At 44.9% G+C, this 25,493-nt stretch overlaps 1 long non-coding RNA gene across 1 annotated transcript in view; it reads left to right on the top strand.

The window, feature by feature from the left end:
* Positions 1 to 25,493, top strand: part of LOC124711976 — a 611,250-nt gene that overhangs the window by 198,142 nt on the left and 387,615 nt on the right. The window lies entirely within an intron of this gene.

Raw genomic sequence — 25,493 nt, 5'->3', positions numbered from 1 at the left:
CATCTCCCTAGAAACCTCTTTGCTGTCAAAAATCGAGCACAAGAAAGAGCTCCACTGATTTGTGTTACTGTTGTCTTCCAGCTATTCACTAAGTTTTATCCCGCATGTTCATCCACGAGTAATGTTGTAATTGGCCCGCCCGGCTAGCCGCCCGGTCTTACGCGCTACTTCCCGGGTGGGAAGGCGTGCCGGTCCCCAGAACGAATACGACCGGCGGATTAGTGTCGAGGTCCGGTGTACCGGCCAGCCTGTGGATGGTTTTTAAGGCGGTTTTCCATCTGCCTTGGCGAATGCGGGCTGGTTCCCCTTATTTCGCCTCAGTTACACTATGTCGGCGATTACTGCGCAAACACTGTCTCCACGTACGCGTACACCATAATTACCCTACCACGCAAACACTCGTCTGATATGAGACGTTCCCCCACTGGAGGCCGAACCGCACAATAACCCTGGGTGCGGGGCGGCGGTGAGGTGGTATGTTGTAGGGTTGTGAACCACTGAGGGTTACGGCGGGACGAAGCCTCTCCGTCGTTTCTAGGTCCCCGGTTCAATACACAACACACACAATGTTGTAACTGATGTTACATTTCCATCAGATCCGTACTGATTCAGGTAGATCATGTCTTATCGTATTCAGCATCCAACCATACAAAACACCCAGTTCGTGTCTGTATTCTTCGCTGCAATCCTGTATTACTGTAATCATAGCTCCCTTGTATCAGTGTTACTTCAGGTTATTTTGAATGAATTTAAGTATCTCTTGGTTTCATTCCTCCGTACCACTCATATTCTTACCTTTATGTTCATTTTTCAATTATTCTTTTCGAGCTTTGAAAATTCGTCATTTTGCGCCCCCTAATTTTCAAAATTATTTTAGAAAGCGGCAGCAAATGGGCTAAATTCTCTGTCATAAGCGACTTTTGCAAAGGCCATAGGACCGGGCGAGATTGGTCCACTATTGCCTGACGCTGCCTTGAAGAACCTTGAGTCAGCGACAACCTGTTGGTCGCCTATGCTTCATCACTGAACATGGAGAGCGGAGGCTCGGCGGTTCTATTAAGCGGGATAGGTGACTACATCTAAAAATCTGGTGACACAGCACAGTGGTAGTGCAGGAACAAGTGTTCCTGATAACTCCTTTCAGCGCAAATTGTTGAACATGTGGCTCCACAGCAGACGAGCCCCACCTGTTTCCATGTTGACGACGTCGCCAGTTACGGACCATGTATAAGTGGAATCGTGTTGCCCAGGTGGGTAAATAACGTTCCTTTTTATGCCAGGTCAATGGTCGTATACAAAAAAAATGGAAATGAGCGTATGGCATCGTTGGCCGGGAGGCTCCGTCTGGCGAAGTTCAGCTGCCAAGTGCAAGTCTTATTTTAGCCGAAGCCATAATGGGTGACTTGCACGCCAGTGATGTGGCTGAAATGATGATGAAAACAACACAACACCCAGTCCACGATCCGAGAAAATCTCCAACCCGGCCGGGAATCGAACCCTGGCCCGCTGCACGGGAGGCAAGCACCCCACCCACCTAACCAGGAGATATGCCGTTATCCAGGCGAATACGCATTACCCAACTGACTCAGGCCGGTGGTAGCAGTGTTACCTTATGGGGGACATTCACACTCCTCTGATAGGAATCGCAAGCACCGTGGCAGCTGTAGACAAGAAAATTATTGCGAGCCACTTGCATCCCTCTATGCTTTATACATTTCCTGAGAGTGATGGGATCTCCCCGTAGGATAAATTTCGTCTCACAAGACTCGAATCGTTGCTCAGTGGTTAGAAGGGCATAACAGTGAACTGACTTAGATGTCTTGGCCACCAAATTCGACTGATCATCACTAGATGCAACTGTTTTTGGGCGACGTTATCGAGCGTCACTTCCGTGCCCACAAGCCACCTGTAATTTATGTGAACAGCATGGCATGCGCGAAGGCATCTGGAGCCACATACCTTCCGAAACCAACCAACGAGTCATGGAATGCATGTCACGCTGGTTCGCATGTGTATTGCATTCCAAAGGTGTTCCATTAAGCAGATAGTCAAATTATTTTTCCCATCGCTGTAGGATTTACCATCGCTATGTGCTGTACTCGTGGGATATTAAGCAGCTGGTCAAACTGTTTTTTCGCAACGGTATAGGATTTAGCATCGATGTATGATGTACTCCTCTACTGTACGGTAGCTACATACTCTGGTAATGTCCTAAATAATTGTGGTCCTCTCTACCAATTTTGATAGGACTGTGAATAAGTAAACTACCTCCATACTGTGTCTACACAACAACTTATTGCTCACGCTGTCATTTTGGTTGTACTGAACTCACGAGCTAGGACACGAGCATGCCACTCTCGAGTACAAGTTCAGTATTTTGTGACATATTAAAAGTAAGTCGCCTCAAAGCTCGAGTTTAAATGCAACAACATTAAAACAGTATCAATGAAGGGCGAAGCAGCAAATGAAGAAACACATTAACATCACTATCAAGATTATGCAGAGAATTGGTAGACAGTATGCTGCCTGAAATTTTGTGTTTGTATATAAGCATCTTTCGGCATTATTGCCTTAATCAATACATCTGCAATCAATCACATTTCTTTATATTTTACATAATATATAATTTATAAAGGTTTTGTTTACACTGACTATTGTACTCACTTCCTGACGTAGTAGACGGACATAAGTTAACTTTAAATAAACAATTATTGCTGTCTGTAGTTGTTGGATGTAATATTTTATAGTTTCTTGATGATTTGATGTTCCACTTATATTATAACACGTTTTTATTTACTATTTTGACAGTTGTAGAAATTCAAGTTCGACAGCAAATTGTTTTCTCAAAGATATTTATGTTGTTGCGGGTCGTGTCTCTACAGAAATATTACTGATGTGTTTTTAATCTCTGGTGCTTTGTTTATCCGTTATTACAAATACATCAATATCAGTGATATAGATATTCGACCCACCACAGTGTAAATTTCTTTGAGAAAACAACTGTGACATAATACATTGATAAGCCAAAACATCATGGCCACTGGCCACCACGACGTTGGATACCACCTGTTGGTGTTGCAGGGGCGTGACGCAGTAACGAAAATGTGTAAACAGAGCAGACACGGACAAAGGATCACCCTAGCAAAGATATGGGATGCAAATGGGAAATCCTTTGAGAAAAACGACTTTGACAAAGGGCAGACTATTATTACGCAGAGCCTGTGAACGACAATCTCGAAAACGGCGAAGCTGGTCGAATGCTCACGTGCTACTGTCGTGAACATCTACAGAAAGAGGTAGAAGGACAGTGAAACTACCGCTAGACGCTAAATGGTTGGATGTCCAGGACTCTTCACAGAACTTGGGATTCTTCACTAGTACACGGGGTAAATGTGAAAAGCAAATTGAAAATGAAACTTATCTTCTTTTCACAAATTAAATAACTTCCAGTGCTCCTTGTTTCATCTTATTGTTTGGTGAGGTGCAGAACGTGTGTGTCTCGCATCCCTTCCCCAACTCTTAAGGGGGGACGTTGATGAAAAACACACACTATTTTAAAAATACACCAAATCCACAGGTTTGGAGATATGGCAATGAAATTTTGTACCACGCTTTACATGAAAGTAACACATTTACATATAAAATCCTTTGATTATATATATTCATCTTCTTTGTATGTTCCTTTTTCTCATAAAGTATTCAAGGGATTTCTAGAAATATTTCTCTGTTTCATGTTGTAAGCTTCTCTCATGGGGTTTATGCAATAGGTCAAATAGGAGAATTTGCATAATTTTTTAATTATAATTCCACAAGTACAATTTTAAGTTCATGCAAAATTCTAATCACTTTGCCCCATATCTCAGCTTGCAATCAGAATTTCAGAATTTGCTCTTGAGACGACGTTTATTAGGTTTACAGAAATACGTATACAAAATTTCATAATTTAGCATTCATAGAATCTGTGGAAAAGGTACATTAACTTGAAAAAACAAACTTTTCAGGAAACGCAATTTGAAGTTCAACCTAACTTTATTCCTGGTGTCACTTCGTCAGAAGGCACCACATTTGTACTCTGGGTAGTTTTTCCCTTCAAGGCTGGTTTCTTGTTGTTTGTCTTCTTTCCTTTACCAAGTCTTCAACTGCCTTTTCAGCTGCAGAGACACGCTGTAATTCTGTTTTTTTGTCTGGATGTCTTGAGTAAAATTTTTTATCTTGAAGCCCATTCTTTCTAATACCTTCATCCTCCCGACGTTCCCATCATTAAATACAATACCTGCATCATAGGTTGCAATTATGACAACTGTAACAGATGCAAATGTGTTTTTAGGGCATCGTTTCCATATGAGTGAATTTAGAGACTCATTTGGATTTTGGGTTTTGCCATGAACACACTTTTTGAGAAGTTCATATGAGTGTATTTAGAGACTCATTTCGATTTTGGGTTTTGCCATGAACACACTTTTTGAGAAGTTCAGGATCGACCCGAAGCCTGTAAGTGGGCTTGACAAGATCCAGGATACAATTTGGAAGCCTCTCCTTGTGAATGTAGGGGTTGTTATCCCTCTGAGCTTGTAGATATTTACACCACCTAATGTGGCCGCGTTACACTTTTAATTAATTTTCAGGCACTTCGGACGCGATTTCAACATTGAAACTTTGGGAACTTATTGTCCATGAGTTGTACTAACAAATAAAAAATAAATCGGAAATTGACATTTTTGGTCAATTTCATCAACGTTCCCCCTTAAATGAGGGAGGTGCTTGGAATGCACACTGGATTAGTCTCCACTTGCTCTACTTGCCATCTTCAAACGGTTTCCGGGAGATAAGCTTTTTCCCTCTGAGGAGAGGAAGAGTCGGAGACAAAGTCTGTGCCAGATAGACGCTCAAAGTCAGATTCCGTGTTTTTTTGTCTTCTGTAAAAATACTCTAAACGTTAACTGGAGTGAATAATTTACTCAAAACTAACTATTCACAAAACGATCCACTGTTTGTTTCAGCTACCTCTGTGTTTTCATTTGAAGTTAAAATCGATCCGAAATGACAGATAGCAGGTATTTCATATAATCTCTAGTTATTCGTGTTCCCAATGCGTTTTCCTAGTACAAATCTGTCTGTGGAAGCAGAAATTTGCTATAGCGCGTGAACTACAAGGCACGTCTAGGTAGTTTAGTAAACGGGCAGAGCGCTTAAAGATAACGAATGTTAAAAATGTATTTGAAGAAGAATATCGAAAGCGCGAAGTAGTCTCGAATAATCGCTGAAACAGATTAGTCTGTTGAGACCAGTCGTACGTAATAACTCAAATTGCAACCTGTCAGCTCATAAGCACAGTTTTAGTAAATATTCTGAAAGGCGGCGACGGAGACTCGTGTGACTGCTATGAAAATTTATGAAACAGGAGCCATGAGAAAAAGATGTTACTGTTGATGGTGCTCCGTATGCAGGGCGGAGACCAATAAGCTTAACGGCAGACAGCGTCTGTCCAGTGCTACAGCTACCGACACAAGAAATGAGTATCTCTGAGAGCGATATGAGAGTAATCGATAGTTAACAGTGGCAATGTTTAACTCCAACTTTCGCAAATATTTTGTTGAGAGGAAAAGTCTGTTCTCAATTTCTACACATTTACTCGCGAGCAGAAAGCTATTTGGATGGAAAGTGCCAGAGATTTTATTGGTGCGTGTGACAGAGACTTACCACAGGGCATACGACACTGACCCATCGGTTAGTGAAAGAGCATGGTGGACAAGCATCACGGTCACAATATACAAGGTGAATGACCTAGCAGTTGAACCGAGTATATTTCGGGCATGTAAGGAACTATCAAAATGGTTCAAGTGGCTCTAAGCACTATGCGACTTAACATCTGAGGTCATCAGTCCCCTAGACTTAGAACTACTTAAATCTAACTAACCTAAGGACATCACTCACATCCATGCCCGAGGCAGGATTCGAACCTGCGATCGTAGCAGCCGCGTGGCTCCGGACTGAAGCGCCTAGAACCGCTCGACCACAGCAGCCGGCAAGGAACTATCGATAGACAGTTTTCACAGGACTGAATTGTAGGCAAGGACCTCGTATTTGTAGTCGATAAACAAATTTTGAGACATTGACGAAAGTGTAGTTATTTACAACGGTTACAATTTTTTAAATGGGACAATGCCTATTGACAGTAAAGATCTAAAAGTAGCGTAAATGAGAGTGACAATGGTGTTTCTTGCAGTAAGGTAGTGCAAGTCGTTTACGAGATATCGTATTTTGAACATTGTAAACACTGACAGCTGTTTGCTCTATGCTATGCGTATATGCAAGGCAACGAAGTTATATTTGTTTACATTACGTTGTGTGTGCACTGCGATCGTATTGCGACGGTCCTGTTGGTTATTGTGGATAACGGACGTAGCAGGATGTGCTTGGAAGATGATATTTCCCAAACCGAAAAAAAAAAAACAGATATGCTCGTGGTTTATGGTGAATGTAGGAAGTATGCCGTTCGTTCGTGTACCATACACCCAAAACGTGTCCCAGTAGACATCAACCTCTTCAAACTTTTCAACCACTTCAGCCTCTTCAGACCATACAAATGAATTGAAACGGCGTATTACCGCTGCCTGCACTGTAATTTCTATCTAAATGATACAACGTATAGAGCAATCGTTGCATGATAGACTACTAGCTCATACTGACGCTGGTAGTGGTTATTTCGAGCACTGGCTTTCAGGGTACATTGGTTCTTAACGTGTCAGGCCCAGCAGAGATATTGTAACGACGTCTATATGTCCTTCGTTTGGCCTAGGCAATGTCCCATTCAACAACACACCTCCGGAGACGTATTAACATCTGTGTAGGGCTGCACATACGCACCCATGTGAAATTCACATTCGTTTGTGCTACCACATGGAACAAACAACTGTCGGTGTTTACAATATTCAAACGACGCCACCTCTTACAGTGCAGTACTTACACTAGCCTCATGCAACGAACGCCACTGACGTTCTAATTTAGTCTACTTTGGTTGTGGTACTGTCAATAGGCATTATTCCATTAAAATATTTGTACTTTTGCAAACAGATACACATTTGAAACTTGTAACACTCTGTGTATGGGCTGAAAAGGCGGGCCACCATTACAATCTGTGAAATCCACATGTAAGTTTCTGCTTCCGTTATCGAAATATCTGCAGTGCAAGTTTTAGGTGATTCACTCTGTACGTTTGAGAGCACTTTGCAATGGACATTCGTTGTCACGACCAATTCCAAAATATGCATTCACTTCCAGTTTCCATCAGTTTTATAAAATTATAAAAAATGAATTATAGTTAATGCAAAAAGCTTTGATGACGAGAAAGGTATTTTTTATTCCTCGATTTTGTTTGTGTAAATATTGAACTTTTAGGCAGATCTTGTATAATTTCCTAATATTAAGCTAATAACAATATATTTGAATTTCTTTTTCAGCTCATTATTATTGTATGAAACCAACTTTGACGAGGGACAAACGAAAGTCGCTGAAGCAGGGATTATGATGTCTCGTGAGCGTAGTAGACATACAGTAAAGACTTGCACCTCTGAAGCGTTTAGATACGTGGTGTGGCTCTTGGCGTGTCTGACACTGAACTTTCGTAATCAGCGGGTTACAAGGCTGAGGTAAGGATATTTTGAAAGTTGTTAGGACGCTTGCGGTTGGAAAGTCACTGATTGCAGAAACTGTATAAAGAACTGATATTCTACACGGTCATTCATCGCAACCAGAACATCGGGATCTTACCTTCAGAAGCTTTTGAAGGGATATATCTGATTAAATATTGTCAGTCTTCCCTCATAGTAATCTGTCAAGTATGCATCTACGGCTTGTCAGCAAATATTATGAGTACTTCTTTAACGTAAAGCTCGTGATGTAGCTTATGATAACTGAAATGGAAGGAAGAGTCGGAATGAAACCCTATTGCGAAATACAGCCTTACTCTTTCGAACCTTATGACGTGACGGGGGACGTAGAAATAACGTAGCCATGTGATAAACGATCGCCATCAACACTGTCACAGGCCCTCACTCCGTAAGACACCGTGTAGAGCTTCAGACTCGAACTAGAATGTTAGCGGAATTTATGGTTAACTGGATATGTTAACTATCGTATTTACTTCCAATGCCAGTGAAAATCTAGTGGCAAAAAGTTTTCTCTCCGCAGTAATTCGCATCGGTTGCCCCTGGTAGATTAGGCATTACATATCCTTACGGAAATAACCTCACATCCTGAAGTGGATGTAGACGATGTTCTAAATGAAATCTCATGTACAAAAAACCTTGCCTCGTCACGGAAGTGCTAGCGAAAGGTGATAATACAACGAAACGCTGAAGAACTGGTGGTAGACACAGTGGTCGAATAGAAAATAAAGGTATCAAATAGGAAAGGCAGATTACTGTTTAATATCCTGCCGGTTACAAAACATTTTGATTCAGCAAAAAATCGTAAGAAGAAACTGGAAGGAATTCTGTGCTGTTCTTATCGAAGGAACCACCCAGCATCGCCGGCCATTGTAGCCGAGCGGTTCTAGAAGCTTCAGTCCGGAACCGCGCTGCTGCTACGGTCGCAGGTTCGAATCCTGCCTCCGGCATGGATGTGTGTGATGTCCCTAGGTTAGATAGATTTAAGTAGTTCTAAGTCTAGGGAACTATTAACCTCAGATGTTAAGTCCCATAGTGCTTAGAGCCATTTAAACCACCCGGCATCAACATTACACGATTTAGAAAAACAGACAAAATTAATTAAGGGTCTTTCGATTGCAACCTCGCCAAAACATGTTACAACTCCATTGCCTCAGCTATTGTACCACTTCTTTCGATAAAAATATCGGAATAAGAACTATGACATACACTATATGATCAAACGTATCCGGACACCCCTAAAAACATACATTTTAATATTAGGTGCATTGTGCTGCCACCTACTGCCAGGTACTCCATATCAGCGACCTCAGTAGTCATTAGACATCGTGAGAGAGCAGAATAGGGCGCTCCGCAGAACTCACTGACTTCGAATGTGGACAGGTGGTTGGGTGTCACTTGTGTCATACGTGTGTACGCTAGATTTCCATATACCTAAACAGCCCTAGGTCCACTGTTTCCGATGTGAAAGTGGCAACGTGACGGGACACGTAAAGCACAAAAGCGTGCAGGTTGACCTCATCTGTTGACTGACAGAGACCGCCGACAGTTGAAGAGGGTCGTAATGTGTAATAGGCAGACATCTATCCAGCCCATCGCACAGGAATTCCAAGCTGCGTCAGGATCCACAGCAAGTACAATGACAGTTAAGTGGGAGGTGATGAAACTTGCATTTCGTGGTCGAGCGGCTGCTCATAAGCCACACATCACGCTGTAAAGTGCCAAACAATGCCTGGCTTTGTGTAAACAGCGTAAACATTGGATGAGTGAACAGTGGAAAAACGCTGTGTGGGGTGACGAACCACGGTACACATTGTGGCGATCCGATGGCAGGGTGTGGGTATGGAGAATTCCCGGTGAACATCATCTGCCAGCGTGTGTAGGGCCAACAGTAAAATTCGGAGGCGGTAGTGTGACGGTGTGGTCGTGTTTTTCATGGAGGGGGCTTGCACCCCTTGTTGTTTTGCGTGGCACTATCACAGCAGAGGCCTACATTGATGTTTTAAGCAACTTCTTGCTTCCCACTGTTGAGGAGCAAATTTGGAGATGGCGATTACATCTTTCAACACAATCGAGCACCTGTTCATAATTCACGGCCTGTGGCGGAATGGTTGTACGACAATAACATGCCTGTAATGGACTGGCCTGCACATAGTCCTAACCTGAATCCTATAGAACACCTTTGGGATATTTTGGAACGCCGACTTCGTGCCAGGCCTCACCGACCGACATCGATACCTCTTCTCAGTGCAGCACTCAATGCGGAATGGGCTGCCTTTCCCCAAGAAACCTTCCAGCATCTGGTTGAACGTAAGCCTGCGAGAGTGGAAGCTGTCATCAGGTCTAAGGGTGGGCCAACACCGCATTGAATTCCAGCAGTACTAATGGAGGGCGCCACGAACTTGGAAGTAATTTTCAGCCAGGTGTCCGGATACTTTTGACAACATAGTGTATTTTCACAAATTTGGTCGTAAAAGCACTTTACACTTCACCAAAGCACACTGTAATTGTGGTACAGTGTGTTTTGGTGATGTGCAAAGTGCTTTTAAGACCATATTTGTGAGAATTTGTGTTATATTTACGTGTGCTTCACAACACCTCATCAGGATGCTGAAAGAAAAGGGCTTGCCACACAAAAACATGACAAGCTACCTGTAATAAATAATACGCAGGTGGTCGTGAAAAACCATGCAAACCGAGTGTAACCAATAAATAAAACAGAAACCCACTTACGATGACACAGAAGTACTGAAACATGTTTGAGAACTTGGAAAAAACGGTGTCCTGCGTAATTGGCGGACCTTACATCCAACAATTTTAGCTGCAAACACGGTAAATACAAGGAGTTGCAAATTCAGGTGATGAGTATCTACTGTCGAGATATTGATACGGTCTTGGAATTTCTTGCACTGATATCTTGCCAGTATGCATATCGATAACAGGCAAAACGTCATCGATATTCCCGATTCCCCCGATGGATTAACTGTCTAAATACACAATTAAGTTTGTACGGAACCCTCAGTGCGCGAAATCTACTCGCATTTGGCCAGTTTTCTACCCATCTCTCGCTTCCATTAACAATGATGACCTTACCAATGCTTTATAAAATTTGATTTTATATATTTTCCTGTACTGTTTATTATTCCATATAATGCTTGAAATTACTGCAGATTTTCATCTATATCGTTATCACAGTTACACTCGTGTCATACACAGTACGTTAAAAACGTGATACATGTTCAATATTTGGTTGTTTATTACCATTTTCGGCCATGCTAATTATTTTCCTTGCAGTTCCATAATTTTTGTTTTACATAGCTGTATTTTAAGAATGTCTCCTGTACGTATTCGGTTTGGTCCATGAACTGGTGGCTCGAGCTTATCTGCAACTTTTTATTAGTAGGCATTTACATTGGTGAATTTATGTAATTTAATTCCTAGAGTATTTACTGGTTGCCAAATTTTTATGATATCTTTAGTAAACGTGATAAAATTAATGGGTAAGGGAGAACGTCTTTGATTAAATTGATTTCCGTCCTGCTTGTCATTTTCTCCCGTGTATGTATTACTGTTTTTGTTTTGCGGTATAAGGTTTAATTACCGTTATGACACGTGGTAGGTATAGTGACTGAATAAAAATTTATTAACGTAGAAATAATGCCTCAGGATGGTGGGTTTTTCCATTATCTGCTGGTGTACGAGCTGCGCAACAGTTCCGTGAGCTCTCTTGCCTTTAGGTTGGCCATTACTGTTGTACGGAATTCTCCGCAAAGCACGAGATGTCACGCTATGATGAGACATGTATTACGTCCGCACACAGGCATGTGAAGTTCACCTTGAGCAGAGCGGTTTTGTTCCGATAAACAACCGGCTGCGATTACAACAGTTACATCGGCTGTTATGCGCAGTGGTCTTTCAGCCCTGCAAGTGAACCTACCTACCTACCTCTAACTGTTTTGTGGCGGCGTTCGTAGCGACAAGCAATTCGCTGTAGAAACGGCTTACGAAGTCACCGCCACACTTTTAATAGCGGGCCGACCGGTCCGCTGGAACAGTGAACAGAAAGATGAAAACCCAAACACTCTGATTAAATAAAAGTCGGTACTTATCTTTATTAACGAAGATACAGAAACACAGTAGTGAACTCCGTGTCTACAGAAATCTGTCTAGTTCGAGTCGGAGCGGCTAGGTCAGCGTCGGCTGACGACAAACAACAACTCTGTTGCGATGAACACACAACTGACTAGCAAGTACACAATTCGGTGGCGAGTATACAACTGAGCGGCGAATACAGAACTGTCCTAGCGCTCGCGACTCCAGCGCTTAAGAAGTCAGAAGCCAGCGGTGGCGCGCGCAGACTGGCGGCGATTTCCTGTCTCGCTGGCGCTGCTTATGCGGACGGCGTCCGGACTTTGATGCTGCCAACCTTTTGGCAGCGGGCTCGGGTGGCATTACTGGCTAGGATATAACACTCCTCCCCCCCAAATCGCCGCACCGTCGTTGAATAATGACGTGGCGAGCGTCGACGGCGGGGGAGGGGTCTGGCCGCAGGCGTAGCAGAAGAGACCGGGGCGGAGACTGTTGTCGGTGGCAGTCCCCGGTCCGCACCCCAGCATTGGCTGCGCGGGGCCTCGGGAAACACCGACTGAAAACCGAGGTCAGCGTGCACGCCTGTGACCACGGGCGCAGCTTCTGGTACTGGACGCGACGGGGCGTCGGGACCCACGAAGAGAGGCAGCGTCTCCTGACGCTGCGTCGACGGCTGCTGAGTGGGCGCCGGACAAGGCGCTGCGGTGTCAGACGCCGTGGGGGTGCCCAAGGAAAGCGGCTGCAGGACAGGCTGCACAGCCACCGCTTGGGAAGGCGGCCCGGCTGAGGGGTCGACGTCCATCAGCTCCGAAGGCGGTGGCGACTGAAGAGGGACCGCAGGCGCCGGAGCGACCACCTGGGGCGCTCCCGGATGAAGCTGCGCGGGAGGCATCAACGGGACGGGCTGTCGGCGTGGTAGCGGCGACGGCTGCTGCTGCTGCCCTGGGGGCGGCAGCGAAGTCGGAAGGCGCGGCTGGAACCCGCCGCGGACCAAATCTGTGGACAAAGAACGAACGGCAGAATCCGGGCGGCCAGCGCGGCGCAACTGGTTCTGATGCCTCCTGTGCACCCCAGTAGCACCTTGAACAGTATAAAAACCGCGACCCTGGACACTTATCACGGTACCACGTTCCCAACGACGGCGACCGTGATAAACTCTGAAAAAAACGGCGTCGTTGCGCTGAAAACGCGTGCGATGCTCAGAAGCGGCGGGTCGATCCGGGGGGTGCAACAACCGTAGTAGGGTGCGATGACGACGGCCGTGGAGAAGCTCCGCAGGCGAAGGGCCGTCGCGTGGCGTGGTCCGGTACGACGACAGGAACGTGATGAGGGCCTGCTGACGAGAGTGCGCAGCACGAAGGCGGTCCATATGATCCTTGAATGTGCGTACAAAACGTTCCGCTGCACCATTCGATTGAGGGTGGAACGGCAGAGTAAGAACATGACGAATGCCATTGGCAGAACAAAAACTTTCAAATTCAGCAGAGGTAAATTGTGGACCATTGTCAGACACTAAAACTTCTGGAAGACCCTCAATACAAAAAATTGAAGTCAACGCCTGTATAGTTTGTGCAGACGTCGTAGACTGCATGGGCACAACAAACGGAAAATTACTAAATGCATCTATCACGATGAGCCAACGAGAATTCCAATATGGACCAGCGAAATCAGTATGTACTCGCTGCCAGGGACCGGCAGGGCGTGCCCACTCAAAATAGCGTTGAGGCGGAGCAGCTTGGTGTTCGGCACACGTCGAACAATCTGGAGACATTTGCGTAATCTGCTTATCAATGCCGATCCATGTACAATGACGGCGGGCAAGCTGCTTGGTGCGGACCACTCCCCAATGACCTTGATGCAACAAGTCGAGGACCTTGGATTGGAGCACTTGGGGAACCACGACACGAAGCTGGTCATTCTCGGTGCGTAACAGCAAAACTCCGTGCGAAACAGACAACAGATGACGTTGCGGATAATAGCGACGAACCACAGGATCCGATATGTCCTTTGCCTTGGACGGCCAACCACGTTGAACAAAACGTAATAGTAAACTCAGATGAAGATCCGTAGCTGTCTCACGTGCCACCTGACGATAATCAATCGGAACATCCCGGAGGGATTGATGCTCATCGGCGTCAATCTGATGGCAAGAGTCGTCAGAGGAATCGAAGACATCATCCACAGCAATCGGCAATCTAGAAAGCGCGTCAGCGTTTGCATGCTGAGCTGTAGGGCGATACAGTATCTCATACTGGTATTGTGATAACAAAAGAGCCCAACGTTGTAGTCTCTGAGCTGTCCGCTGAGGAACTGGTTTAGACGGATGAAACAGTGACGTCAGGGGCTTGTGATCTGTTACTAAATATAATGGTCTACCATAGAGGTAGTGATGGAATTTTGTGACACCGAACACAAGAGCCAACGCTTCCTTGTCCAATTGGCTATAATTACCCTGAGCTTTGTTTAGCAATTTAGATGCGAACGCAATAGGACGTTCGGTGTTACCGACTCGGTGAGACAACACACCACCGAGGCCGAAAGAAGAGGCATCACAAGCTAACACCAGAGGCTTGTTAGGGTCGTAATGGACCAGACAACGATCATTCAATAAAGCCTCTTTAAGCTGCTGAAAGGCTGATTGGCAATCAGCTGACCACACAAACGGAACATTCTTGCGGCGGAGACGATGCAGCGGTGCAGCAATCTGTGATGCATTAGGTATAAACCTAATATAATATGTCAATTTGCCAAGAACTGCTTGCAATTCATGCAGATTGCGAGGGGCGGGCAAATCACGAATAGCTGCTAAATGTGACTGGGAGGGATGAATGCCTTGAGCATTAATAACATGTCCCAGATACTCCATCTCCGTAAGGAAAAATGAACATTTATCGATGTTGCAACGTAGGCCTGCCTGAGACAACACTGTAAACAAACACTCCAAATTACGGAAATGTTCAGCAGGCGTCCGACCGGACACAACAATATCGTCTAAATAGTTGCAACACGATGGCACATTAGCCAGAAGTTGTGACAAAAAACGATGAAAAACAGCTGGAGCTGACGCACAACCAAAAGGCAAACGCAGAAAACGGAACAACCCCAATGACGTGTTTATGACAAAATACTGTTGTGATTGCTCGTCGAGGGGCACTTGCAAATATGCTTCACGGAGATCAATTTTGGAAAAGAAACGAGCTTCCCCTAACTTATCCATCAGCTCGTCCGGTCTAGGCAAAGGAAAAGAATCAATGACAGTCTGAGGATTAACTGTCGACTTAAAATCAGCACACAAACGTAACTTGCCAGACGGTTTCTTTATAATAACTAAGGGAGAAGCCCACTGGCTCGCTGAAACGGGTTGAATAACACCGTTGTTTTGCCAACGACGAAGTTCATCTGCTACAGGTGCCGGAGGGCGTGAGGCACTGGACGAGCACGAAAAAATCGAGGCTGAGCATTATCTTTTAACGTAATATGAGCGGCAAAGTTCGCAGCACAACCTAGTTCGTCTTTAAATATGTCACTGTATTGTTTACACAAATCAGTTATGCGGTCTTGAGGAACAACAACAGAATTAATTTGCAACACATTGTCTTGGATAGACAGGCCAAACAAGTCAAAACAGTCTAATCCGAAAATGTTTACACTGTCTGTAGCGCGGAGCACTGTGAATGAAACTGTTTTTGTATTGCCACGGAATGTGGCTGGCACGCTACATACACCTAACACAGGAATTTGTTCTCCACTATAAGTAGCCAAAGAATGTTTTGCCGCTGAAAGTTTAGGGCGGCCCATAGCCGCATACGTAGCACTATTTATGAGAGTCACAGACGCACCAGTGTCTAATTGAAAATTGAAGGTCTTATCCTGGATGCGTAGCTTCACAAATAGTTTATTACACTGTCTCTGGATCGGTGCAGTGGAGGCGGAAGACACAAAATCAGCGCGTTTAGCGCGTGTTCGCTGCTTGCGACAACTCGTGGGTTGAGCGGGTGGAACAACAACTCCCGCTTCACTTGCAGTCTGTACATTACTTTTTACAGCGTTTGAATTACGCTTGGGTCGCATAGCAGAGGGCTGGGTGGGTGGCTTATTGCGAACAAGTTTATTACCCACACGAACCGTGGAAGAGTCTTTAAACGCGACCTTCTGGGCGGGCTGGCTTTGAAGAACATGAATATCCATGGGCTGGGCAGCACTAGAATTGTTCTTGCGTTTACGCAAACAAACAGTCTGGATGTGTCCTTTCCTTTGACAAAAGTGACAAACCGCGTTTCTTAACGGGCAACGTTCACGAGGATGAGCAAGAACACACTTAGGGCAAGACTTAACTCTATCATTTTGCACACGCGGCTGACGAATGTGTTTAACATGACGCGGCCGGCTAGTGTTTACAGTCTGACTCTGCCGGTGGGGCCGCGGGCGTGACATAACTTGCTTAGCACAGGCAATTTGAGAAATACATGGCTGATCTAACTCACACTCAGCATAGTCAAAAGTATCTTGGGCTTCAATGATGTTCATCACAGTCTCTAATGACGGGTCAGGCAACTTTAAGATAGCAGCACGAATACGAGAATCTGCAATGTTTTGAGTAATAGCGTCTCGTAACATGACATCACTGTAGGAAGCTCCACACACACAATTAAATCGGCACTGACGGGTGAGGCCCCGTAAATCTGTTAACCACTGTTTATTAGATTGATGTGGCAGTTTCTTTAATCTGAAGAACTTGAATCTGGCTGCTGCCACATGAACTCGCGACTCGAAATACTCAGCAAGCTTGTTAACAACAACGTCATAGTCTAAAGCTTCTGGCTTGGATTCCGGGAACAACTTACAAAGTAGTCGATAGACTTCCACGCCTGCAGTGGAAATTAAATAAAGCTGCCGCTCAGTACCCGTGATTTTGTAGACTGTCATGTGCGCCTGCAATTGCGCGAAATATTCTCGCCATTCTTCTCTTGAGGCATCAAAAGCACGGAAAGGTGGTGCTGCCTGTGCTTGTTCCTTTTGTGTTGGAGGATTAGCCGCTTGTTTGGCGATTGCTTCCACCAGACTTTGTATTTGCTGACTCTGTAACAAGATCAACTGTTGTAATTCGGCAGACATAGTGAACACAAATTAAACCAGCCCCCAAAATTTTATCGCTATAATTAGTATAACCAGAAACAAGTTGAACCAACCCTGCACACGAGTTCGGACGCCCTCGTCGCCAATTTTGTGGCGGCGTTCGTAGCGACAAGCAATTCGCTGTAGAAAAGGCTTACGAAGTCACCGCCACACTTTTAATAGCGGGCCGACCGGTCCGCTGGAACAGTGAACAGAAAGATGAAAACCCAAACACTCTGATTGAATAAAAGTCGGTACTTATCTTTATTAACGAAGATACAGAAACACAGTAGTGAACTCCGTGTCTACAGAAATCTGTCTAGTTCGAGTCGGAGCGGCTAGGTCAGCGTCGGCTGACGACAAACAACAACTCTGTTGCGATGAACACACAACTGACTAGCAAGTACACAATTCGGTGGCGAGTATACAACTGAGCGGCGAATACAGAACTGTCCTAGCGCTCGCGACTCCAGCGCTTAAGAAGTCAGAAGCCAGCGGTGGCGCGCGCAGACTGGCGGCGATTTCCTGTCTCGCTGGCGCTGCTTATGCGGACGGCGTCCGGACTTTGATGCTGCCAACCTTTTGGCAGCGGGCTCGGGTGGCATTACTGGCTAGGATATAACAAACTGGTCGCCCTTGACGCGTTGCGGATCATCTGGGGTATACGTATGCCGCCATTTCTGAGGGAGAAGGAGAGCAACACAGTAAAGCACAAAAAAATGCTTTTGTAAAAGTTCAAAATGGACCATGTTGCTTTAAAATGAGCCTAATAATCGGCGTTACCAAACGATGTAGATGGGAGGTATGTCCTTTGCGTTATTCATGAAATCACATTGTCAGTTGAATCCAATAAAGCGAAACTACTTACACCCAAATCTTCCAGTGTGGCCATAGTGGTATAGAAATTCCGGCGTAGATTTTCTGTAGCTAGCGACGTTCGAACCGCATTTGAGATCATGAGTAAGTCATGAAATACAGTCGGACATTAAAGCCTACACTCACCCCCCCCCCCATTTTGTAGCATGTTGGCTACAGTCTGGATGCACAGAGGTAGACGTGCAACTCTGTGCCTGCATCCACGTCCACAATAACGTAAACTAAGGTCTTCAGACCGGTGTCACGCATTCCAAACGCGATAGATGCAGCAATGTTTGTTTACTGCGGTACAGAAGTCAAGATACACTCTTCGAGTCTGTCGTTAGTTGCTAGAGAGACCTTACAGTGGACATAGGGCGAATTGCGTGGTTTGTTGATATAATAGACGTGTATTGCAATACATAATTCGATCGCGTAACATGAATTCAAAAAGAACCGAAATACCAGTGGAGGTGAGGAAAAATATTATTGAGCTCAGTAAAAAGGGCTTTTAACTGGGGAAAATTGAGGAAATTATTAGAAGAAGGCATGCAAGTGTCCAAACCGTAATAAAAAATTACAGGGATCGAGGAAGTGTAGAAAACAAAGCTAGATGTGGACGATTACCAAAATTATCTAACAGGGAGCGCCGACACGTCACTAGAAAACTGAATGCGGACCCCAGAATTACAGCTATGGAGTTGGCATTAGATGTCGCAAATACTAGTGGAAATAATGTTCATCCCATAACGGTACGAAGAATGCTGCACAGTCATGGATTTGAATGTAGAACACCAAAGAAGAAACCGTTCATAAGCAGGGTAAATGAACATAAGCGCCTAGAATTTGTAACTCTGCACTGGAATAAAGATTCCACATTTTGGAATATAGTACTTTCCGCGGATGAGAGTAAGTTTAACATCTTCCAGTGTCATGGACAGAAAAAGGTGTGGCGAAAAACGAATTAAAGTTGGAAGAAGAGAAATCTTGTCCAGTCAGTGAAGAATGGTGGTGGAATTATTCTTGTGTGGGGTTGCAAGTCTGGAGCTGGCGTTGGGAATTTAGTATTTATTGAAGGTATTATGGGCAAATGGAAGTATCTCACCTTATTAAAGGAGAATATGAAGCAATCTGCGGAGAAACTGGGACTAAGAACAGACTGGGTGTTTCAGCAAGACAATCACCCCAAGCATACGGCCATTGTTGTAAGAGAATGCCTACTTTACAATGTACCAAAACAGTTGCATTTGCCTCCACAGTCACCCGACATTAACCCAATTGAACATCTTTGGGGAGAATTAAAGCGTAGTATAAAAACATGAAATGCAGCCTTAGTGAAAGAGTGGAATAACTTCACACCTGCGTACACAAAAATAAAATCGTGGAATCTATGCCTCGACGTTTCGAAGCTGTCATCGAAGCAGAAGGTGGCAACAAAAAATATTAAATTTGGATTGAAAAATGGTTCAAATGGCTCTGAGCACTATGGGACTCAACATCTGAGGTTATCAGTCCCCTAGACTTAGAACTACTTAAACCTAACCAACCTAAGGACGTCACACACATCCATGCCCGAGGCAGGATTCGAACCTGCGACCGTAGCAGCAGCGCGGTTCCGGACTGAAGCGCCTAGAACCACTCGGCCACACCGGCCGACTTGGATTGAATGTGAAGAACATCACAGTGGATGTTTGCTGGGCACTGTCCTTGCCGTCGTGGATACACAGGTTCCCGTCAGATCACTGAAGTTAAGCGCTGTCGGGCGTGGCCGGCACTTGGATGGGTGTCCATCTGGGTCGCCATGCGCTGTTGTCATTTTTCGGGGAGCACTTAGCCTAGTGATGCCAACTGAGGAGCTACGCGACCGAGTAGCAGCGGCTACGGTTAAAGAAAACTATCATAACGATCTGGAGAGCGGTGTGCTGACCACACGCCCCTCCTATCCGCATCGTCAGCTGAGGATGACACGGCGGTCGGATGGTCCCGATGGGCAACTTGTGTTCTGAAGACGGAGAGAGAGAGTATGTTCACTATTGTACCTGACCGCTGTTTCATTTTTATGCTCAAGATGTCAGTATATGGAATTTTTTATTAAATATGCAGTGTATATGTTGTTTTGCAGTTCCTAACATGTCTGTTTATGTCACAGAAAGTGAATTTATAATATTTTCTTGATTGATTTTGACTTCAAGTGTAAATTTTACGGTGTATGTAAACTTTAGAGTCCGACTGTACGTAATTTTGCGTTAGAAAAAAAATATTTACTTGTCAGTGTGCGTCCGAGGTGATGTAGAAAAGAAACAAAAATCAGAAGAATTTATAGTGACATTTTTTGGAATTATTTCCTTTTATCTTCACGCGAAGATAATGCTTTTAAGCAGACACTTCCCACGGAGCCTCTACTGCTCAAACGTTTCTCTGTTTCCTTCATAAGGTGCAGCACTCACAATATTTTGCACTGTGCATAGAATATGGTTGAACAGTGAAAAAAATGTTACAGTCTACTTGAGACTGAGAACAATTATTATTCTTGAAGAAACAATAACCAGCCATTACTTGCAAAAATGGAAGGTTTATTTACACCCATTTAACATGTTTACATTTTATAAAAACTTTTTGCTGTTTATTATTTTTTTCAAGATGTTTTTATCCTACGGTTGCTGCTTCAGCCACGTATAAAACTTTAGGAGAGTTATTATTCCTTACAGAATTAGTCTGATTCTTAAGAGGATATCTCAGTAGCATGGTGATATGCGACACGTTGTGCGCAAAACAGGATTTCGACTTTTCTTTAATGGACAGTGCAGTGCCAGTTACGATGTTGGCATACGGCTCACGCGCTGATTCAAAGCTACAATACGTGACAGGCTCTCCCCACTTCCCTCGCGCAGTTCTTTTCTTTGTCATGCTGTGTTTCGAGTCGGCCCTGGAGGCGTTCTTGAACGGCGTAATTTCCGGACTCCGCGCAAAAGTAACATATCGACGTAACTTCGAATCCTGTAGCAATCTAAATTATTAACTTCTCACAAACAAGTTCAGTTGTCTATAAGATGCATCGATCAAATAACTATATCTCATCTCAAGAAAGACTTATCCGAATTCTACTATAAAGGGCAATCAAATGAAAATGAGAGACATGGGAAAAAGGTAAGTGAACTGTTTTCTGCTTCAAATGTAATCGCCATAACTGCTAGTACGAATATCCCACTGTGAGGCAAGCTCGTCAGTGCCTTCATTGCGGTGGCCTACTTAACCACGATTGTGTTCATGCGTGCATCTCTTCATCCGCGGAAAATCGACGTTCGTGAATGTCTTTATGCGAGCCTAAAAAATTACGGATCTCGCGTCCTGAGATCGGGACTGTATGGAGGATGTGTAAGGTCTTCCGAGTAAAACTTCTGCAACGCACTCGAAACAACCTTGGCAGCATGTGGGCGGGCCAACATTCAGGGGAATGGTTCAACAGCCTTTGACCTTGACCTTGACCGACATCATGTGACCCTGCAGGTCATTCATGACATTTAATGAGACCTCATGACGTCGTCATTCAATCTGTTAATAAAATAAAGTTTTAAAAATCTATGATGGCAGATATAGCCCAACTGAGTTAGTGGAAAATTAAAAAACCACTTCCCTCCTACTATCTCAGAGCGAACACAGTACAGTTCCCTTTACGTCCAGCCAATAATAGCGAACTATGAAAATTGGAAGAGAGTCCAATAAAAAATCAAGACGGCGCAAATAGCGTAAATACACTCCTGGAAATGGAAAAAAGAACACATTGACACCGGTGTGTCAGACCCACCATACTTGCTCCGGACACTGCGAGAGGGCTGTACAAGCAATGATCACACGCACGGCACAGCGGACACACCAGGAACCGCGGTGTTGGCCGTCGAATGGCGCTAGCTGCGCAGCATTTGTGCACCGCCGCCGTCAGTGTCAGCCAGTTTGCCGTGGCATACGGAGCTCCATCGCAGTCTTTAACACTGGTAGCATGCCGCGACAGCGTGGACGTGAACCGTATGTGCAGTTGACGGACTTTGAGCGAGGGCGTATAGTGGGCATGCGGGAGGCCGGGTGGACGCACCGCCGAATTGCTCAACACGGGGGGCGTGAGGTCTCCACAGTACATCGATGTTGTCGCCAGTGGTCGGCGGAAGGTGCACGTGCCCGTCGACCTTGGACCGGACCGCAGCGACGCACGAATGCACGCCAAGACCGTAGGATCCTACGCAGTGCCGTAGGGGACCGCACCGCCACTTCCCAGCAAATCAGGGACACTGTTGCTCCTGGGGTATCGGCGAGGACCATTCGCAACCGTCTCCATGAAGCTGGGCTATGGTCCCGCACACCGTTAGGCCGTCTTCCGCTCACGCCCCAACATCGTGCAGCCCGCCTCCAGTGGTGTCGCGACAGGCGTGAATGGAGGGACGAATGGAGACGTGTCGTCTTCAGCGATGAGAGTCGCTTCTGCCTTGGTGCCAATGATGGTCGTATGCGTGTTTGGCGCCGTGCAGGTGAGCGCCACAATCAGGACTGCATACGACCGAGGCACACAGGGCCAACACCCGGCATCATGGTGTGGGGAGCGATCTCCTACACTGGCCGTACACCACTGGTGATCGTCGAGGGGACACTGAATAGTGCACGGTACATCCAAACCGTCATCGAACCCATCGTTCTACCATTCCTAGACCGGCAAGGGAACTTGCTGTTCCAACAGGACAATGCACGTCCGCATGTATCCCGTGCCACCCAACGTGCTCTAGAAGGTGTAAGTCAACTACCCTGGCCAGCAAGATCTCCGGATCTGTCCCCCATTGAGCATGTTTGGGACTGGATGAAGCGTCGTCTCACGCGGTCTGCACGTCCAGCACGAACGCTGGTCCAACTGAGGCGCCAGGTGGAAATGGCATGGCAAGCCGTTCCACAGGACTACATCCAGCATCTCTACGATCGTCTCCATGGGAGAATAGCAGCCTGCATTGCTGCGAAAGGTGGATATACACTGTACTAGTGCCGACATTGTGCATGCTCTGTTGCCTGTGTCTATGTGCCTGTGGTTCTGTCAGTGTGATCATGTGATGTATCTGACCCCAGGAATGTGTCAATAAAGTTTCCCCTTCCTGGGACAATGAATTCACGGTGTTCTTATTTCAATTTCCAGGAGTGTATGTAAAGGAAAATTTAATTGTCGATATCTCGAAATAAATAAAGTTTCCAGAATGAGATTTTCACTCTACAGCGGAGTGTGAGCAGATATGAAACTTCCTGCCAGATTAAAGCTATGTGCTAAACCGAGACTCGAACTCGGGACCTATGCCTTTCGCGGGCAAGTGCTCTAGCATCTTTTTTTCCCGTTATTTTGTTCGGCGTTGGTCGTTGCGTTTGGTCTGGGCTGTCGTCACATGGCATCCGTTCAAGTTGATCGTTGATTCTTTTACTCAGTTGTTTTATTGCAGAGGGCCACCACCTCTCTGACCGAACACGCTGAGCTACAGTGCCAGCAGCCACTTGAGCTACCCAAGCACGACTCACTACCCATCCTCACAGCTTCAATTATGCCAGTACCTCGTCTCCTACCTTCCAAACTTCACAGAAGCTTTTCTGCGGACCTTGCAGAACTGGCACTCCTGGGGAGCACTTGCCCCCGCGAAAGCAAAGGTTTCGAGTTCGACTCTCGGTCCGGCACACTATTTCAAACTCCTAGGAAGTTTAATAAATAAAGTTATTTATCTTTTTGGTATTATATGAGATTTCTTACATTTTTCGCATCGCATCTAAACTGTCTGTATTACTTATTAAAGTAATTGCAACATGCATATTGGCTCTTCTGATAAAAACTTTTAGGTTAAACAGCAATCGTAAGGTCTATACAAGTGTGTTATACCTCAGTCTGCTAGAATATAAAAAAGAATTACATTCTTTTAAAAGTAATGATTTATTTTTCATAGTTATCAAAGTACGAAAATGTATATTAACAGTCCATTTTATATATCAAAACTGATGGTTTATACTGAATTTATTACGACAAATATGTTCTTCCCAAAGCCAAAACACAATTCTGACAAACAGCACGTGAAGAAAAGGAAGAGGCACACTTAATGCAAACAGCGATATGTCTGCACAGAAAGAACAACACCCCCCTCTCTTCCTGGAAACTAATTTTACGTAGGCACTACCGTTTAGATGACGAAGTGCCTTCTGCTTTCGCAATAACAATCGTTACAGCTTCTTGAAGATTTGGAGGAAGGTATATATTAGCTAGCCACATCCTTCGCCGTAATTAACACCTACTGGTTCTGAAATTTAGTATAAACAAAACCTTTTCATTTCACAAAAATCACAAACACTAGCGAAAACATATTCAACCCATGGATCGTCCACTTCTTCCCAAAATTTCGGGGCTCCACCACAATGGACACGCACGGTTTTACCTTAATTGCCAGTAAAAAAGAATTTAGCTCCATTACGTTTGTCTGAGGCCTGGTTAACAGCTAATGATGAATCACTGAGGAAGTTAGTTACGTCTCACATTTTGTATATTAAGGATGAGTGAATCTTACGTTGAACTTCATGACGGTTTTGGATTAGGAGATGAATTCCGGAGTATTTCCATTCCAGGTGAGGCTGTCTGCCACATCATATGCTGAACTGCAAAAGAACGCTGATAAATGCAGGACAAGTGAATGTAACAGGTTATGTCCAATTGCCGGTAAGCATTTCCCCATCTTGTCAGTGCTATCTTGTCACTTGTTTGGACACACCAACACATTCACGTAAATGCAACTCATACACACATGACCGCTGTCTCTGGCTGGCCTCAGCACCCAAAGACATTGGTCATGTGTGTGAGTTGCGTTTGACTGATATATATATATATATATATATATATATATATATATATATATATATATATATATCCCCCCTCCCAATGAACCATGGACATTGCCGTTGGTGGGGTGGCTTGCGTGCCTCAGCGATACAGATAGCCGTACCGTAGGTGCAACCACAACGGAGGGGTATCTGTTGACAGGCCAGACAAACGTGTGGTTCCTGAAGAGGTGCAGCAGCCTTTTCAGTAGTTGCAGGAGTAACAGTCTGGATGATTGACTGATCTGGCCTTGTAACACTAACCAAAACAGCCTTGCTGTGCTGATACTGCGAACGGTTGAAAGGAAGGGGAAACTACAGCCGTAATTTTTCCCGAGGACATACAGCTTTACTGTATGGTTAATGATGATAGCGTCCTCTTGGGTAAAATATTCCGGAGGTATGATAGTCCCCCATTCGGATCTCCGGGCGGGGACTACTCAAGAGGACGTCGTTATCAGGAGAAAGAAAACTGGCGTTCTACGGATCGGAGCGTGGAATGTCAGATCCCTTAATCGGGCAGGTAGGTTAGAAAATTTAAAAAGGGAAATGGATAGCTTAAAGTTAGATATAGTGGGAATTAGTGAAGTTCGGTGGCAGGAGGAACAAGACTTTTGGTCAGGCGAATACAGGGTTATAAATACAAAATCAAATAGGGGTAATGCAGGAGTAGGTTTAATAATGATTAAAAAAATAGGAGTACGGGTAAGCTACTATAAACAGCATAGTGAACGCATTATTGTGGCCAAGACAGACACGAAGCTCACGCCTACTACAGTAGTACAAGTTTGTATGGCAACTAGCTCTGCAGATGACGAAGAAATTGAAGAAACGTATGACGAAATAAAAGAAATTATCCAGATAGTGAAGGGAGACGAAAGTTTAATAGTC

This window comes from Schistocerca piceifrons, chromosome 8, assembly GCF_021461385.2.
Source record: "Schistocerca piceifrons isolate TAMUIC-IGC-003096 chromosome 8, iqSchPice1.1, whole genome shotgun sequence".
Classification (NCBI taxonomy): domain Eukaryota; kingdom Metazoa; phylum Arthropoda; class Insecta; order Orthoptera; family Acrididae; genus Schistocerca; species Schistocerca piceifrons.
Note: the sequence above shows the minus strand (reverse complement) of the source record. Positions and strands in the feature narration are given on the sequence as shown.